The sequence below is a fragment of the Rhynchophorus ferrugineus genome, unplaced genomic scaffold, assembly GCF_030347505.1.
Source record: "Rhynchophorus ferrugineus isolate W39M unplaced genomic scaffold, kcgeb_rfMv2 rfM1, whole genome shotgun sequence".
In the NCBI taxonomy this organism is placed as follows: domain Eukaryota; kingdom Metazoa; phylum Arthropoda; class Insecta; order Coleoptera; family Curculionidae; genus Rhynchophorus; species Rhynchophorus ferrugineus.
The window spans coordinates 18814528-18831574 of record NW_027472580.1 but is presented as its reverse complement, the minus strand read 5'-3'; the positions used below and the strand labels follow the sequence as shown (position 1 = coordinate 18831574).

General features: G+C 32.5%; 1 protein-coding gene across 3 annotated transcripts in view; it reads left to right on the top strand.

The window, feature by feature from the left end:
- The window catches only part of tty (tweety), a 139838-nt gene that overhangs the window by 93814 nt on the left and 28977 nt on the right, over positions 1–17047 (top strand). The gene's annotated exons all lie outside the window — the stretch shown is intronic.

The following is a 17047-nucleotide window of genomic DNA, read 5'->3' as shown; positions in this document are numbered from 1 at the left end:
TTTTTGGCAAAATTAGTTTTTTTATTCAACATAATTCCCTTCAAGGGTGATATACTAATTATAGCGATCCTCCAACTTTTCCATACCATTTTTGTAGTACGATTTGCATTTTTCTTCAAAAATGTGCGTTGTTCACCTCTTCATTCACGAAAATTTCTTCCCAGCGAGCATTCTTTTGAGATCTGAGAACAGGAAATAGTCCCTGGGGACCAGATCTGGAGAATGTGGATGAGGAAGCAATTCGAAGTCCAACTCATGGATTTTTGCCATCGTTTTCACTGACTTGTGACACGGTGAATTGTTTTGGAGAAGCAGCACTTTCTTTTGCTTCAAATGCGGCCGTTTCTCGGCGATTTTGTCCTTGAAAGGGCCCAATAACGCTATGTAATAGTCGCTGTTGATGGTTCTTCCTTTTTCAAGGTAGTCAATGAAAATTATTTCATGCGCATCCCAAACTACAGATGTCATAACCTTGCCAGCCGACTGTTACATTTTCCCACGCTTTGGAGCGGGTTCATCGTGTGCAGTCCACTCGGATGACTGTCGGTCGATTGGACTTCGGAGTGAAATGATGGAGCCATGTTTCATCCATTGTCACATATCGATGCAAAAACTCGGGTTTATTACGTTTAATAATCATCAAACACAGCTTCGAATCATCAACTCGTCGTTGTTTTACAAAAGTTGCTTCACTCAAAATGCTATAAGTTACAAACTAATGATCCGACAACTGTCAAATATATACACACATTTTTTAAGGGTTAGAGCTAACTAAAAAACATATGGATTTAATTCTAGTAGCGCCATCTATGTATTAGGCCGGGGACTTTTCAATTGATTTGTTATATTTTTTTCTTGATTATCTGTAAACTTTACCTTATGGTGACTTGCATTTTTTCATATAAATAAAATTATTGATTTTATTTATTTATTTTTAAATTCTAAATGTTATGGCCGTTAAGTGTTGCCATATTATTTTGGGGTTCTAGCCTCTCAATTTTCCTTAATATTTCTTGGTCTCGGCTGGTTTGAGTCTCTAAAAAATACTAAAGCGGTGGGGAAACACTAAACCAATAATATCAATATCAAAATTATTTTTATTTTGATTCGTCTACCTTATTATTTTTTCATATGTCTAGCAATAACAATCTTGAACAATTGTGTTAAAATTAGAATGTGTGGACCTGCATCTTTGCCTTTCCTTGATGTGTCACAAAAGACCGGGAATTACCCTCATAATTAAAATACCATTACATTTAATCATTACTCATCAACAATATCTCATGGGAAATTGTTCAACATGGGTCATGGGTCACATCATGGTATGATTCTGAGAAAACATTCACTCTCAGGTATTGGGAAAATTGCTGTAAAACATTGTTTAAGTCTATTTATAGGTAACTACGAACTAGAACAAAAATAAATTAATAAGAATGACTTAAAATAGTAAGAATGTTTTATTTTTAGTCGAATTCTATTCTCTACCGGATGATGTTTGTTTCTTCTTTCTAAGTCCCATAATCTTTTTATTTTACTTTGGTCTTTTAATCTCGTCCGTTCTTGTATTTAGAGGCTATAGATATTTTTGAATTATTAGGACTTTTTGAACTATATTTAAATCCCGACACTGTATTAACTAAGTACAATTATTTTGTAGTTTTTCAATTCCTATGTTTTGTTTTATGTATCATCGATATTCTGCAATATTTAAATAAATTATTTGTATGTCTCTGAGGAGACCTATCAAACTTATTGTATGTTTACACTAATCTCTATGAACACTCATCCTAAATATCGGGTTAATTTGTTGTAGAACTTCTGTACTTTCTGGTTGACATAGTGGATTTAATAGAGAGTTTAATACAATTGAGAGAATTTTGCAGACATGAAAATGATTATCAGAGGGGGCCGTGTCTGGACTATACTATAAGGTGGATATCAAATTGCCCCAATGCAGTTTTCTCTCAATTTTTTGTTCGGTCATTAAAAGTCTGTGGTCTAGAGTTGAGGATCGTTTGACTAATTGTAAGTAACTCGTGATGGACGATCCCCTTTCAGTCCGACTACACAATTAATGAGATTATTTTTAATTGATAGAATTTTAATACTTGCGATCGGCAATAGAAATATATTCACAGTTTTTTACACACTATGTTAAAACTGGTTTAGCAATTAGCAATTGCAAAATTACATATTAAAAAACATTTTAATTGACAATTACAATTATTATTCTGCAGTTGTTGCGTCACTTTTGCGTTCAAACTTTATGAACAAAGAATTATTACTGGATACCAGCATTGATGCGTATGGTACATTATTTTGGTGATGATGTCTTCATTTGACCCAAATCTCGTACCACCCAACCAAATTTTCAGGTTTGGAAACAGGAAGTAGCAGTAAAAGCTAAATCTGGAGAATATGTTGGATGCGGTAACAGTTGCTAAAATTCGAGAAACTTTTTCTGCTGTCAGTGGCTATTAAACATAAACTAAATAACGCATGTTGCTAAAAATCTCACAGGAGTCTATTATAGTATATAGATGGCAGTTGAGGCAGTGATGCATTTAAAGTTACTGCACGGGAAAGTCAAAAAGTCACTAACTTATCTAACTGCCCATATATATAGTAAATTGTTAGATGAATAGTGAATTTTCTTGTAATGATTTTTTTATGTTTGATTGACATTTGATACTTATTAATCCTTTTATAGTAACTAATAATTATAAAAAGTAAAGCAATATAATCATTCATTATATGATTAAAAGTAATGTGCAATCCAATTAATTACATATTTCTCGTAATACTAAGTTTTAATTTGTTGATTTAATGTATTTAAAAAATATGCCTATAAATCCAATGTTTTTAATGCCACGCCATAATTTTGTTTACCGCTTTGATAATAGAATAATCGATTGTTAATTCACAATATAAGATATTTCTATTTTATCATTCATAATCGAATGCTAGCTTTTGTTTCCGTACACTTGGCTGGCTCTCATTTTGACTACTGACTTTATATGTATTGTCAAATAACGGTAATCGCTAATTAAGTTGTTTGGCATCAGCAAGTTGTAATTTTTAATAGACTGTTAGTCGTCAGCATCTATTTTCACGTAAAATATAATCAGCATATCTCCTTGACATCTTTAAAATATCAGGTACTTCCAAAAACTTCAATAAGCAGATGTTCAGTACCATTTTGTGTATGTGTTAATGTATCTTGATGGAACTAATAATAAGCATAAATTTAATATATCAATCAATTGGTGGTTGATATTTCTATGACAGTTTTTTCATATAAAACATAATCAAACGAATACTGATTTTTATTCAATTCATTTATTCGTATATTATCTACACATTTATTCATTTAATCTGAAATGAATTAGAAATGTATAGTCCTCAAATTCAGTAAATTTATTTTAACGCAGCCGCTGATACCTCTTTGTTTGATAAAAATCGTTTTCAGTCATTTTTTAGCTGTGAATCAGAGAGCCGTAAATCTGCCGAAACAATAGGCTCTTGAAGCTATCACAGTTGAACTTATCCTAATGGGAATCAAATAATTTTGATATTTGTTAAACAGAGTCTGTTTTCACAAACGTCTAATCTGAGTTTATTATTTTACCAGGTTACAGGTAATCCTCGAATAAAATTCCTTTTGTATTACAACAAAGTGGTGCTAATACTTAAAAAGTGCGGTAAATTTCTGAACATGTCATCATCTTAGATTGGAAGGCCCGCATTTATAGTACTTCTTGGTTATGACAAATGAAAAAACTGTCTCATATGTTGGGGAATATAAGGCACCCCCAAAAATTATATAACAACTTAGAACTTCATTTTGTATTTCTCGTAATTTTATCATTTTGTTCATTGTTTAAGAATAGCTTTAACTTATAGCAACCCAAAGCTAAGAACTTCAATAGTGAACTCAATGTCTAGTGATTGAAATGTCATATTATTATGTCAATTTGTGTGGTGGTCATTTTACATCCTAGAGATTTCTCATCCCATATAATCTGGAAGCATTTGATTCGTCAACTTCGAAATCGTCTAAACCAAAACCTGATGATATTATGATAGAGCAGCATCATAAGTTTATAAAAGGGTTTGATTAATTTCTGCATCATTTCCACTTCTAAAGACATTTATAATTATAAAAACAAACAAAAAATACGTTTTTGCTTCAGCAGGATCCGAACCCGCGACTATCGCAACAGTAGCAGGGCCATCTTGACACTTTGACCACTGCATCTTCACGATTTTTTGTGATTGATTTTGACTGTAGCACATCCAGTTTTCATCACTAATTACAATAGGATACATAACACTATTCTTTTTTGTCCGCATACAGTGAAACTACGTTATTGAAAATGTTCGAAATCATATTTTCAGCCAATTTGTATGGTAGCCATTTTCTCTCCTTTTGGATATTTCTCATCGCACATCTGGAAGCACTTTTTGAAATTTTAAGAAATCGTCTAAACCAAAACCTGATGATATTATAATAGAGCAGCATCACCATAAGTTTATAAAAGGGTTTGATTAATTTCTGCATCATTTCCACTTCTAAAGACATTTATAATTATAAAAACAAACAAAAAATACGTTCTTGCTCCAGCAGGATCCGAACCCGCGACTATCGCAACAATAGCAGGGCCATCTTGACACTTTGATCACTGCGCCTTCACGATTTTTTGTGATTAATTTTGACTGTAGTACATCCAGTTTTCATCACTAATTATAATAGGATACATAACACTATTCTTTTTTGTCCGTATACAGTGAAACTACGTTATTGAAAATGTTCGAAATCATATTTTTAGCCAATTTGTATAGTAGCCATTTTCTCTCCTTTTGGATATTTCTCACCGCACATCTGGAAGCAATTTATGAAATTTTAAGAAATCGTCTAAACCAAAACCTGATGATATTATGATAGATCAGCATCACCATAAGTTTAAAAAAAAGGTTTGATTAATTTCTGCATCATTTCCACTTCTAAAGACATTTATAATTATAAAAACAAACAAAAAATACGTTTTTGCTCCAGCAGGATCCGAACCCGCGACTATCGCAACAGTAGCAGGGCCATCTTAACACTTTGACCACTGCGCCTTCACGATTTTTTGTGATTGATTTTGACTGTAGTACATCCAGTTTTCATCACTAATTACAATAGGATACATAACACTATTCTTTTTTATCCGTATGCAGTGAAACTACGTTATTGAAAATGTTCGAAATCATATTTTCAGCCAATTTGTATGGTAGCCATTTTCTCTCCTTTTGGATATTTCTCATCGCACATCTGGAAGCACTTTATGAAATTTTAAGAAATCGTCTAAACCAAAACCTGATGATATTATGATAGAGCAGCATCACCATAAGTTTATAAAAGAGTTTGATTAATTTCTGTATCATTTCCACTTCTAAAGACATTTATAATTATAAAAACAAACAAAAAATACGTTCTTGCTCCAGCAGGATCCGAACCCGCGACTATCGCAACAGTAGCAGGGCCATCTTGACACTTTGACCACTGCGCCTTCACGATTATTTGTGATTGATTTTGATTGTAGTACATCCAGTTTTCATCACTAATTACAATAGGATACATAACACTATTCTTTTTTGTCTGTATACAGTGAAACTACGTTATTGAAAATGTTCGAAATCATATTTTCAGCCAATTTGTATAGTAGCCATTTTCCCTCCTTTTGGATATTTCTCATCGCACATCTGGAAGCAATTTATGAAATTTTAAGAAATCGTCTAAACCAAAACCGACAATTAAGATGATAGAGCATTGATCCTCACTTGGTTCCAATGGGACCAAGTAATTGGAAGTAGCATTCGTGTTACATTTCAGAAAGTAAAAGTGAAATTTATTACGGGCCAGCTTGCATTTCGCTCTATTTCTATAATTATGACCGGCAAACAATACAATCTATTATTGATTAGAAAATAAACGACTTCGAGAGCACTTAAACGTTTCTTCCGGAACACGTGTCCGCGTCCGAGAGGACCTCTTCGTTACGTCGCGCGAAACGCTCGATGGGGTTACGATCTAAAATTGGGTTAAGGCATTCCGTTGTCATAACGTCGAGATAAATTACGGCCCGCATCTGGGACCTTTCGGCAAGGACTTTTGCGCCGACCAACACCGCACGTCGACAGCTGGGGTAACCGAATCTGGGCATCTGTTTGTAGCTAGATCGAGAAATCTGACGGGAAAAATAATAACATCGGTGTGTTTCCAGTCGTTCTGTTTCCATTCATTAAATTGGGGTAAAAAGTATTATGCTTTTTTAGATATATAACATATTGTATCAGAGCTCCGTTACCCGTCCCAAGTCATCAATTTCTTCTTTATATTTCAGAGTACGTTCAATTTAAGTTTGGCGATGGATTTTTAAAAAATATCCTTATTGGCTCAACAATCAGTACAGTAAGGGTTTCTTATAATTCCAGTTACTAATAGTTCTTTTTTTTTTGTTCTGACTTAAAACCAGGTGGTGGAATGCATGACCTATACCCGGTCGCGGAGACGCTTATCAATACACTAAATCGAAACGGCCTCACAGTTGAGCTCGGTGGATCGCTACTGCTACTTCATTAAATTTAGGTATATAGCACCCGCTGATCGGGCAGCCGTTATTGGGCACGAGGACCCGGCGAAACAACAGATAGTGAAACTAACTATTGATTCGCGAACTTGAGTTAACTCACGACTAGATACTGTCGTATAATGGGAAAAGTTATGACAGCAACAACTGATGATGTCGTTCCATCCTGGAAAAGGGAAGGTTAGCGGTGACGCGGTGCTAGGCTCCCAGCATATCGACCAGCTCGCGAACAACTTTCAGAAGAACTTGAACTGAATTGTTCGTGGAATGATTGATATATGAAGTGCTTGATTTCTGGAGTGTCAGTTTCCCTATGAATTTGATTATTTCTGACAAACCATGGAGCATTTAAGTTTGTCCGGAGAGGCTTATTTTGGAAAACTTGAATCCATTTCATCTGGTTAGATGTAACAAACTTCAACTAGAAGGACAGATCACCAATAGTTCTATTTATATTTCAAATTTTACGAAGGCGTTTTTATAAGTCAATGATTTTTTAAATTTCCTCCACCATTTTCCATTTTTTCGCTAAAGTCATCACTGCTGCTCTCAAAACTGCCTTCTAGTAATAGACTACTGTGATATTTTGAGCAAGCTGCGTCATTTAGTTTGTGTTTGACAACCATTATACACAAAAAATCATCGAAACCAAGGAAAGGCTTGATGTATTCTATGAAAACTTTATACCATGAGTTTCAGTGGTTAAAAAGGATTTTACTGAGCTCTGTCGAATGATGCCGAACGTTCAGGTCGCCCAAAAGAAGTCGTCACGCCAGAAATCGATAAAATCAATGTAATAATATTCAACTGAGTGGGAACATCACAATACATCAGAAACTAAGAAACAATCAAAACATTGGATATATCTGGATGAATGATCATTAAAGAATTTATACCTATTGGTCGACCGCAGTTTCTTGAGATACACGTGGTGTCATTCATATCTATTGTCTTGAAGAATATAATATGACCACCAGTGAACATTATTCAGAGCTTTTAGACAGATTTGATATAGATTTGAAACAAAAACAACCGCATTTGACGTAGAAAAAAGTGTGGCACTACGAACAAAATGCTCACGTGTATAGTAACCATAGCAAAGTCTTTAAATTGGTCTACGAATTGCTTCCCCATCCAGCATATTCTCCAGATTTAGCCTCCAGTGATTATTTCCTGTTTCCAATTCTGAGGAAATGTCTGGGTGGTAAGAGATTTGGGCCGAATGAAGAAGTCATCACTGAAATAAATGCCTATTTAGAGGACTTTTATTTTAAAAATTTAAAAAACGGTGGACTAAATGTTTTCATGTCTGACTTTTCTAATATTAAATATATGAATGTCCTCCTACTGTTGCGATAGCCGCGGGTTCGAATCCTGCTTGGGCATGGTCGTAAATTTATGTTTGTGGTTATTAAAATTTAAGACCGGATGTCTTCTGGGATGATTTCTAAAGCTGAGGACCGTGGGTCGGAGCCCACGTTAAACTTTAGGCCCAGTCGAGATAAACCCATAGTTGGTAAAAGGAGAGGTTAAAATATATTTAAAAAAAATCAAAAGTCGATTTCGATGGGGCGACATTAATTTATTAAATCATTTATTCTAATGGGAAACTACCACTTTTTTATCATTAATAATTAATCAAATTAATCATAAGCCCCTATTAATTAAAAAAATTCATGTTATATAATAGTATCAGCATGACTGCTAAAAATAAAATTTTAAGATAAAAACAATATAATTTGGAAACCACCGTTGATGATCGGAAGGGACCACAAAACTAGATTAAAGGGGCATTATCCATCATAAGTGTCAACAGTAACATTAAGCAGTCACAATTAATTACTAAACAGACGAGATTTACCGCTGTCACGCTCATATAACGTCATATATCGTATGTTTAGCTATAAAAATTGAATTTTGCTATCTGAAAAATGACAAGAGGTCACCTTGAGACACATCATAGAGTTTCAATTTTTTATTATTATTTCATATAGAAAAATATATAAATATAGGAAAAATTAAAATTTTTGGTATTTAGTTATTCACAAATTACACAGGTTATTCAAATCTCAAACAGTGCTTAATATGGTTAACATTGTCATATTTTTTCCATAGTGGTGAGGAGCTGAAAAGGATTTACGGACATTTTTGTCACCTATTTGGTAAAAATATTAATGCATTCGTAAGTTTCAGGTGTGTAGAAAAGAACACACCACCTGTAAGATTTGTTAAAATTGTCTGTTGTAAGACATACTAACCTTAAAATATTGGCGGTTTCTCATTAACACGTCCTTTTTGACAACTTTAGCTTATTATACTTTAACTAAAACTTATTTACTACGAATACTTATTTATAATGTCTAAAAAGTTACTATTATTGTTATATTTGTTACGTCGGGCTTTATTCAATTACTATTACTGAAATATTTCTAACCGAGCAGAATAATTCCTATTTCAAACCCCAATGCATAGCAGTTCACTTATTAACAGGTCTATTGACACATAGATGCCGCTACTAGAATTAAATCTATATGTGTTTTAGTTAGCCCTAATCCTCAAAAGACGCGTGTATAAATTTAACAACTGTCAGATCATTAGTTTGTGTATTATAGGATACCCAGGATCGCCCAGGATGTCGGGATGTCACCAGACCATACGAACTTATATAAAGTATATGCATTTAGTGTAAACTATAGCTATAAGTTATTATAATTTTATAACTGAGGAATACATATTGATGTGTTTTCTCGCACTAGTCTTGCTTGTTAATTAATCCAAGTACATAAGAAAAATAGTAATAAATTAATTGTAAATTAAGATTTTACTAAGCGTATCTAATAATGATATTATAAAAAAAAACTTTTCAACGTCATCATTGATTTTATGTACTATAAAACACAATTACTACTACAATAAATAATAAGTTACTATCCTATCTCCTAATTTATCGCCAATTGGATATACAGCACGTGGCTTGTGTTAATTTATTAAATCATTTATTCTGATAGGAAACTACCACTTGCTTTTTATAATACCGTTTTTATAGGCAGTAAATGAGTGGCTTCTGCAGAATACATAATCGTTGTGTTTATAAACATACGTGACCATACTGTATCGAGTTATGTTTGTTATTTTATTTTCCCTACATTGAAATACCGAATTATTATGTATGCGGTAATATATGGAGTCAATAATAATTGTGAGGATTTTGATTATCGATTTGATTTGGTCGGTATTCCTTTTTAATAATATCTACAACGCCGCAATTTTAGGGACTATTGTCCTTTATGGCGTTCTTTTATCATTTAGGTTTGTGTTTATTTATCCGTAGTCTGTATTTATTTGTTTGTTTATAGTTCCGTGCTTATTACGAAACCCAAATTGATGTTCTGGAACTATATTCTTATTTTCAACTATTGTATTAAACCTTTTGATGTACAGATGTTTTGATGTACTTCTCAAGAACTTTTGATGTTATAGGTAATAGACTTAATGACTCACAGGCCAGTATGAGGGGACTTCTTGTGGTTTTTCCTGATTTGAGAATCATCGTGATTTTAGCTACTTGTCAAATTCCTGTAATTAATTACTATATCATAATTTTGAATTAAATATAAATGTCATTTTGTGGCCTTTTCTGATAATTCTTGTAAAATTTTTCCAATTATTATATTTATATGCAGGAGGTTTTTTGCCTTTAAATTCATTCATTCATTCATTAAATTATACGTTTCCTTGTTGCCTTCACATAGTTATTTCATGGCGTAGACTCATTTGAAATGGGAAATTTAAGTCAATACTTTTTTATCTAGAGATCACTTTTTTTAAATAATCATTTAATAAATATAAATAGCACATCTTGTGTTGTAGCGATTTAGTCATCTGAAATAATTCATAATTTTGTTTTTGGGAAAATGCTTTGTGAAATCAATATTTTTAAAAGTTTAGATCTAAAATTCCCTTTTTCAAACGTTAATAAATTCATAAGAAAATAATTAAATAACAGAAACGAAGAACAAAGGGAAACAATTCTGAGAAATATAATGATTAATAATCAGTAACTTTGAAATTAACTCATAATTTTTATTTTTTTCCCCTATCAGTTAAATCAGTTATCAGTTTAATTAATATTGTTTTACCAAATATGTTTTTAATTCTTTATTTAAAATGTATTTTAAAGTATCCTTTTACCAACTATGAGTTTATCTGGACTGGACATACAGTTTAATGTGGACTCCGAACCACGGTTAAGCCTACCGACTGACGAGTGACCAACTTTAGAAATCATCCCAGAAGACATCCGGTCTTACCCAACCACCTAGTTACTAACGTGACTAGGATCATTTTCCTTGTCGGATTTTACACTCTTGCCTAGAACAATCATAAATTGTAAACAATCACAAACATAAATTTCTGACCATGCCCTAGCAGGATTCGAACACGCGGCTATTGCAACAGTAGGAGGACCGTCCTATCGCCTTTACCACTGCGCCACCAAGCCAGCGTTTTTAATTTTAATATTTATATCAAAGCAGTTTTGTTAATAAATAAAACAATTGAGCTCTTATGTTCAATTAGTTTCAGTTAGTCATCATCCATTTATGTATAAGCGTTTGTTATATTTTTATGCGTATTATTATAATATGTAGTTTTTATTGTTCATGTTTATCTGATTTGTTTTTAAATGAGCTTCTTTGTGCTAATATGCATTATAAAGTTGAACAATGGCTTGTTTTGACAATATGCAAAACTTTTATTGAATCGGTAAAAATATTATTGGATTTAATATCTTCAGAATCTAATTATGACATTAAATGGTATACTATTCTTATTTAAATATAAGTCAATAAACCTCAATTATACCGTATTCGAAACCAACTAGGTGTCTATGAAGAGTCTTCTAGTAAATAACAGCTTCTATTAGATAACACATTACATTTAAATATCATTGAGAGCATAGTTCCGTTTACCCTCTTTCCTCAGTTTGTGATTGGACCGAATATTCTGTCAATTCGGGGAATTGATCTAATTGACAACATCCTTTAAACTCTACAATATTTATTGTAGATATAGTTCTTTTATATGTATTTAAGAGACTGGAAAGGGTTGTCCTGAAGTTGTAATTTGTGTTCTGAAAGTGTCCTTTGAGTTTTATTTCCATCTGGCCTGTTTCTTCGGATTTGCTTTTCAGTGACCATTTCCTTCAATATAGCGATATGAACTTCAATTAGACATTTTTCCGATTATAAAGCACACTTGAGATGAACTGATAAAATCGAAAACTTTAAATATGATAGATGACCTTTAAATGTTGCATCAGTATATCTCGGTTGGGAAGAGTCCTGTCAGCTCGGCTGCAAAAAATGTTGACTTTTTAAATAGAATAAAGACAACTTCAACAGAATATGTATTCAAATATTGGCTAAATTCGTCTTAAATGTAAACAACATTTTTCTTTATTTTTAGCCATTATCACTGTGTCTGAATCATTGTTCCTCTAATGGGGGTTTGCGGTTACGTGTTTCATTGTTGAAACACTGATTACCTTTTTTGGTTGGGTTTTTTATTTTCATATCTAACTTAAGTGAAAACCAATTATGTCAATTGCTTTTGAAAACAATACACACAATTTTGTTCATACAAAACTCTTTTATGGAAATTTCAAATTGCCGTAAAAAACATTCTACATGTGAAACAGTATGTTCTTACATTATCATTTTAGTATTACTCTCACAGTGCTTCGGATAGGTATTCTGTTCATGTATCACCCCCTTCAGAGTTGTATATTTGTTTATATCTTCCAAAAGTGTATCGATAATAATTTCCTTATTTATATAATTTTCGAATCTTTCTATTATCATTAATCTCACAAAACAATTCTTTTAATTTACCTTCTTAAATACTTAACTTCTATTCTTTTCGTCTTTGTTTTGTATCTACTTCATTGCCTCATTTTTTTTCTTACACTTTTCGTTCTTCTTCCAGTTCTTGGCCAGGGTAAATGCATTTATGTTTGTTGTTAAAGCGTTATAAGAAACCTCTAGGGGTGCTAATGATTATTACCATCATCCCTACTAAAATATATAATATAAAATATAATCATGAGAATAGCCATAAATTAATTATAAAATTGCATTTATTTTCATATTTAGATCGAGAATCAGTGCGTCATTGTTTGGTATCCGTTATTGTGGCAATAAACCGGTCGAAAGCAGAGAATATATTGATATATAGGTTTTTAAAGATATGTATATATATATATATATATATATATATATATATATATATACATATATATATATATATATATATATATATATAGATATAGATATATAGATATTTTTTCAACAAGTTTGTAATTCAAACGTCATTTTGTTCAATGCGAACTCCGACAATTTCTGAGGGTTTTAATCATATAATAATTTTATGTGCCTTTGTACAGGACCATTGACACGTTAGAATTCATGACACTTAAAATAAATTCTTTTGACGTATGGTATCCGAAAAGCGTTATTTTTCATTTAAACCATTTTATACAGAAATAATATATTTTAAGAAAGAGTAAATACATTAGAATATTATAAAATTATTTTACAAAGTTCAACGCAGTTTCAGAATCAACTGACATAAGTGTGGTTGTAGAGTAAGCAAATTTAGAATGACCATCCATCATATTTTCCTGGGTGATAACCAAGACTTATTCAGTACGTAAATGTTCTTTTCGGATTTTTTTTACATATTTTAAAGTCTCCTTTTACCAACTAGTGGTAATATTTTTCTTGTTTAAATTATTTATTATATTGTTATTAGTCTTTGCAAAATCTGGGTATATATTTAGGAGGATCCATCGGTCCTAATTTAGTCTATAGTCTAATAATGTTTGTTTCTTTTTAAATATTTTAAAATCGCCTTTTTATCAACGAGGGTTTATCTGGACTGGACTTACAGTTTCACGTGTGCCCCGAACCACGGTCCTCGGTATTAAGCCTACCGACCGGCGAGTGACCAACTTAGAAATCATCTCAGAAGACATCCGGTCTTACCCAGAATGGTTACTGGTGTGACTGCGATCATTTTCCTTGTGGATTTTGCACTCTTGCCTAGAATAATCACAAATATAAATTTACGACTATACAGCAGCAGGATTCGAACCCGCGACTATTGTAATAGTAGGTGGACCGTCCTGTCGCCTTTACCACTTATTTATTGTATTTGTATAATATCAGAAATAATGTCATTAAAACCACAGTTTTACTACTAACAATATGTTTAGTGATTGAAATATTATCAAAATATATTGAGGTATCTTTCGAGGCATAATTTGATTTTTTTTATGGATGTACAATCTATAGATATTATCAAGAATATTGCAATTTTTACAATGTGTTATTTTGTCTCCTTCCTACTACTCTGTTACTTGTTATGGTCGATAGGGAAGCAAGGAATATTAGATTTTCAACACGCACCTTTATTTACAGATAGAAAGAGCTATAACAAGCAACGGATGATAATTATAAATGCGTATATGTGACTTGTATATCGACGTTGACTCAACGCCTATTAGTTTACGGCATTAGGACATTAGCTGTAAAATCTAATTACTTGTGGACTAAGACACAGAAATTGTTTTTCAAAGTAAAGTGACACGCAAGCACAAGACATAGAAACAGTTAATTAGAATTGTTAATTTTATCTCTCAATTATCATGTAATTATCGGATGATTTTATATAGTCAGTGCGTACTTTGTATGTATATTACTACTTAAATTCTAGTCATATTCTATGTCACGATAGTCTCTAGCTTGTCTACTGGAGACTAGTTTCCAATGATATCGGGAGAACAAGAGGAAATTAGTATAAGGTGGGTCAAAAAGTCACGCTACCATTGACTGATAATGGAACGATTATTTTCAATAAATATTGTCACTATTTCTGTTCATTCTTGTGGCGGATATTTATCCGTAATAAAATTAGGACGTCTACACAACACAATGGTTAAAGCGAAACTGAGCTAAACGTCACATAAACAAGATGGCGCGCAATAAAAATGCTAGCGGGACTTTTGCCCCACTCTATACTTAAAAAAATATATATGTAATATAAAAATTAACTTTGGCCGCTCAGGTTTGTTTAATTGTCATCTTGTAACAAAAATGTTACCATCAAAACGAATAAAAAAGTGACTTTGAACTTGCAAATATGTTTTTTTATTCTATGCGTATTTTTATTTTGTTAAAGCAGATTATTAATCACTAGTCCAAACAAGTGAATTATAACTATACTATTGTGGCGACCGCCACGATCCTTTAGGCCACCACGAATTCATCAACAAGTACAAAGGTTGGCAACGCCGGTGGATTGGTACCATGCAGTTCCAGGCTATAAAAGACCATCACGACGACGTCTCGCTCTCTTTTCTTTTCTCCATCCCCTTGTAATAGTACCACTTCCACAGCGCTACCGTACTTCCTCTACCTAACCTAATATCCTTTCAATTCTCCCGTCGACCACATGTATCATTTAACATTCAAATATACAGTATTCTTCAACCAGTGTTTTCAGTTCTCGTGCAAATTCCTTCCAAAAATAGTAGTGAGTGTTCTGACAAATAATCGCAGCGGCAGCCACACATTTCGACCGACTGACCGACCCGACGAACATTCCTACACTATAAAAAAGCTTTACCCAAATCTTACACATTTATTGTAGATTGGTTAGGATATGAAATTCAACAAGTTCTATATTTTTTACATCCTTAGTCAAAACGATTCAATACTCATTCAGAATACTCATATGGGATCATCATTAGATACGTACAACACTTGGTCGATCATATTTGTAGAACAGAAGGAATCAATCCCCTAAGACCCCTATGTTTTAATTATTGGTAGCGGCTGAAAGGTGTCCTAATCATGTAGCAAATAGGAATACGGTGTTATATATGATACATGAATGCGTATATTCAGTTTTAAATCTGATGCAATTTATCTCAATTTTGATAACTGAGTTGACGCGTAAATCGAATATGTTTTGTCATAGTTTGCATAGTTGTCGATAATATCTTAATCGATAATATTCACAGAACCGTATTTGATATCGCGTAAGTTAGAGTGAACATTGCTAAATCAGTCTCTAGTGACACACTGACTTATTTTACTCTTCGCAATGCTGAACGAAAACTTTGTAGCAATGAATATCTTTGCACTAAGATACTACCTCTTAACTCGGTTTGTTAGTTTGTTGTCAAATGACAGGATGGTCCTCCTATTGTTCTGATAGTCGTGGATTCGAATTCTGCTGGGGTATGGTCATAAATTTGTGTTTGGCTTGTAAATCTAAAGTTGGATACTCGCAGGTCACTAGGTATAATGCCGAAGACCGTGATTGCTCGTAAAGTAAAATATTGAAGAGCATTGCTCAGATTTCAGGAACTGAATAAGTGACCATACAATAACACAATAAATGTTGAGTTATTTGATCTTAACAACACCAAGTCAACAAGAAGGTTCAATAGTGTATATGTAGTTTAGTGTAAAACGATCAGATGTGTATTATTGAGTAGCATATTAGTTTTTCAATAATAATTTTATAACTACCAGGTTCTAGAACATTATTAAACGTGATCAATCGTTTGTTTTAGAGTTTTCAAATAATAATGATTTGTTTGATCATTGTCGTCACTGTTTCAACTATATTTACAAGCACTTTTATAGAATTTATTTGTTATGTTTTTTTAAAAGTTTTATCTGTATAGATTATAGAAAATTGGGATCAATTTTTACAACTGTTGCGATATCCGCCGGTTCGAATCCTGCTGGGGCATGGTCGTAAATTTATTTTTGTGAATATTTAATATTTGAGGTTGTCCTAGGCAAGAGTGTAAAAAATTTTTTATCAACATCAGACATAAACATCGCTTTTCATGAAGTTATTGATATATTTAATAAATAGTCCAGTATTTTAGTTATATAAAATATTTTATAATGGTTATTTAAATTCATTTGAATTATAATCATTTAATTTCAAAACAATTAACCCCAAATCCGTTTTACTACAAAAAACTAATTGAAATCATTCTAATCCCTAAAATATGAATATGTTATAGTTCTTGATAGTATTTACATTTTCAAGTAATAATTTTCAATCCAAAATAATTTTATTTACATCATTAAAAAATGATTTGCTTTTACGTTCTGACCCAACGCTAACTATAATCATAATCAATTAAATAATCACTTTATAACATAGAGCTTGATCTATTCAGACAATATTCAGATAAATTTCCCTTCAACATTGCGTACATTGTGAAACATTCACCGGGACGCGTGTACCGAGTCTCGTATTCTTTGGCGGCGTTGCCGTTTCCTGCCTGTTATCCGAACAATTACGTCAATATAGCATTAGAAAAAATCTGA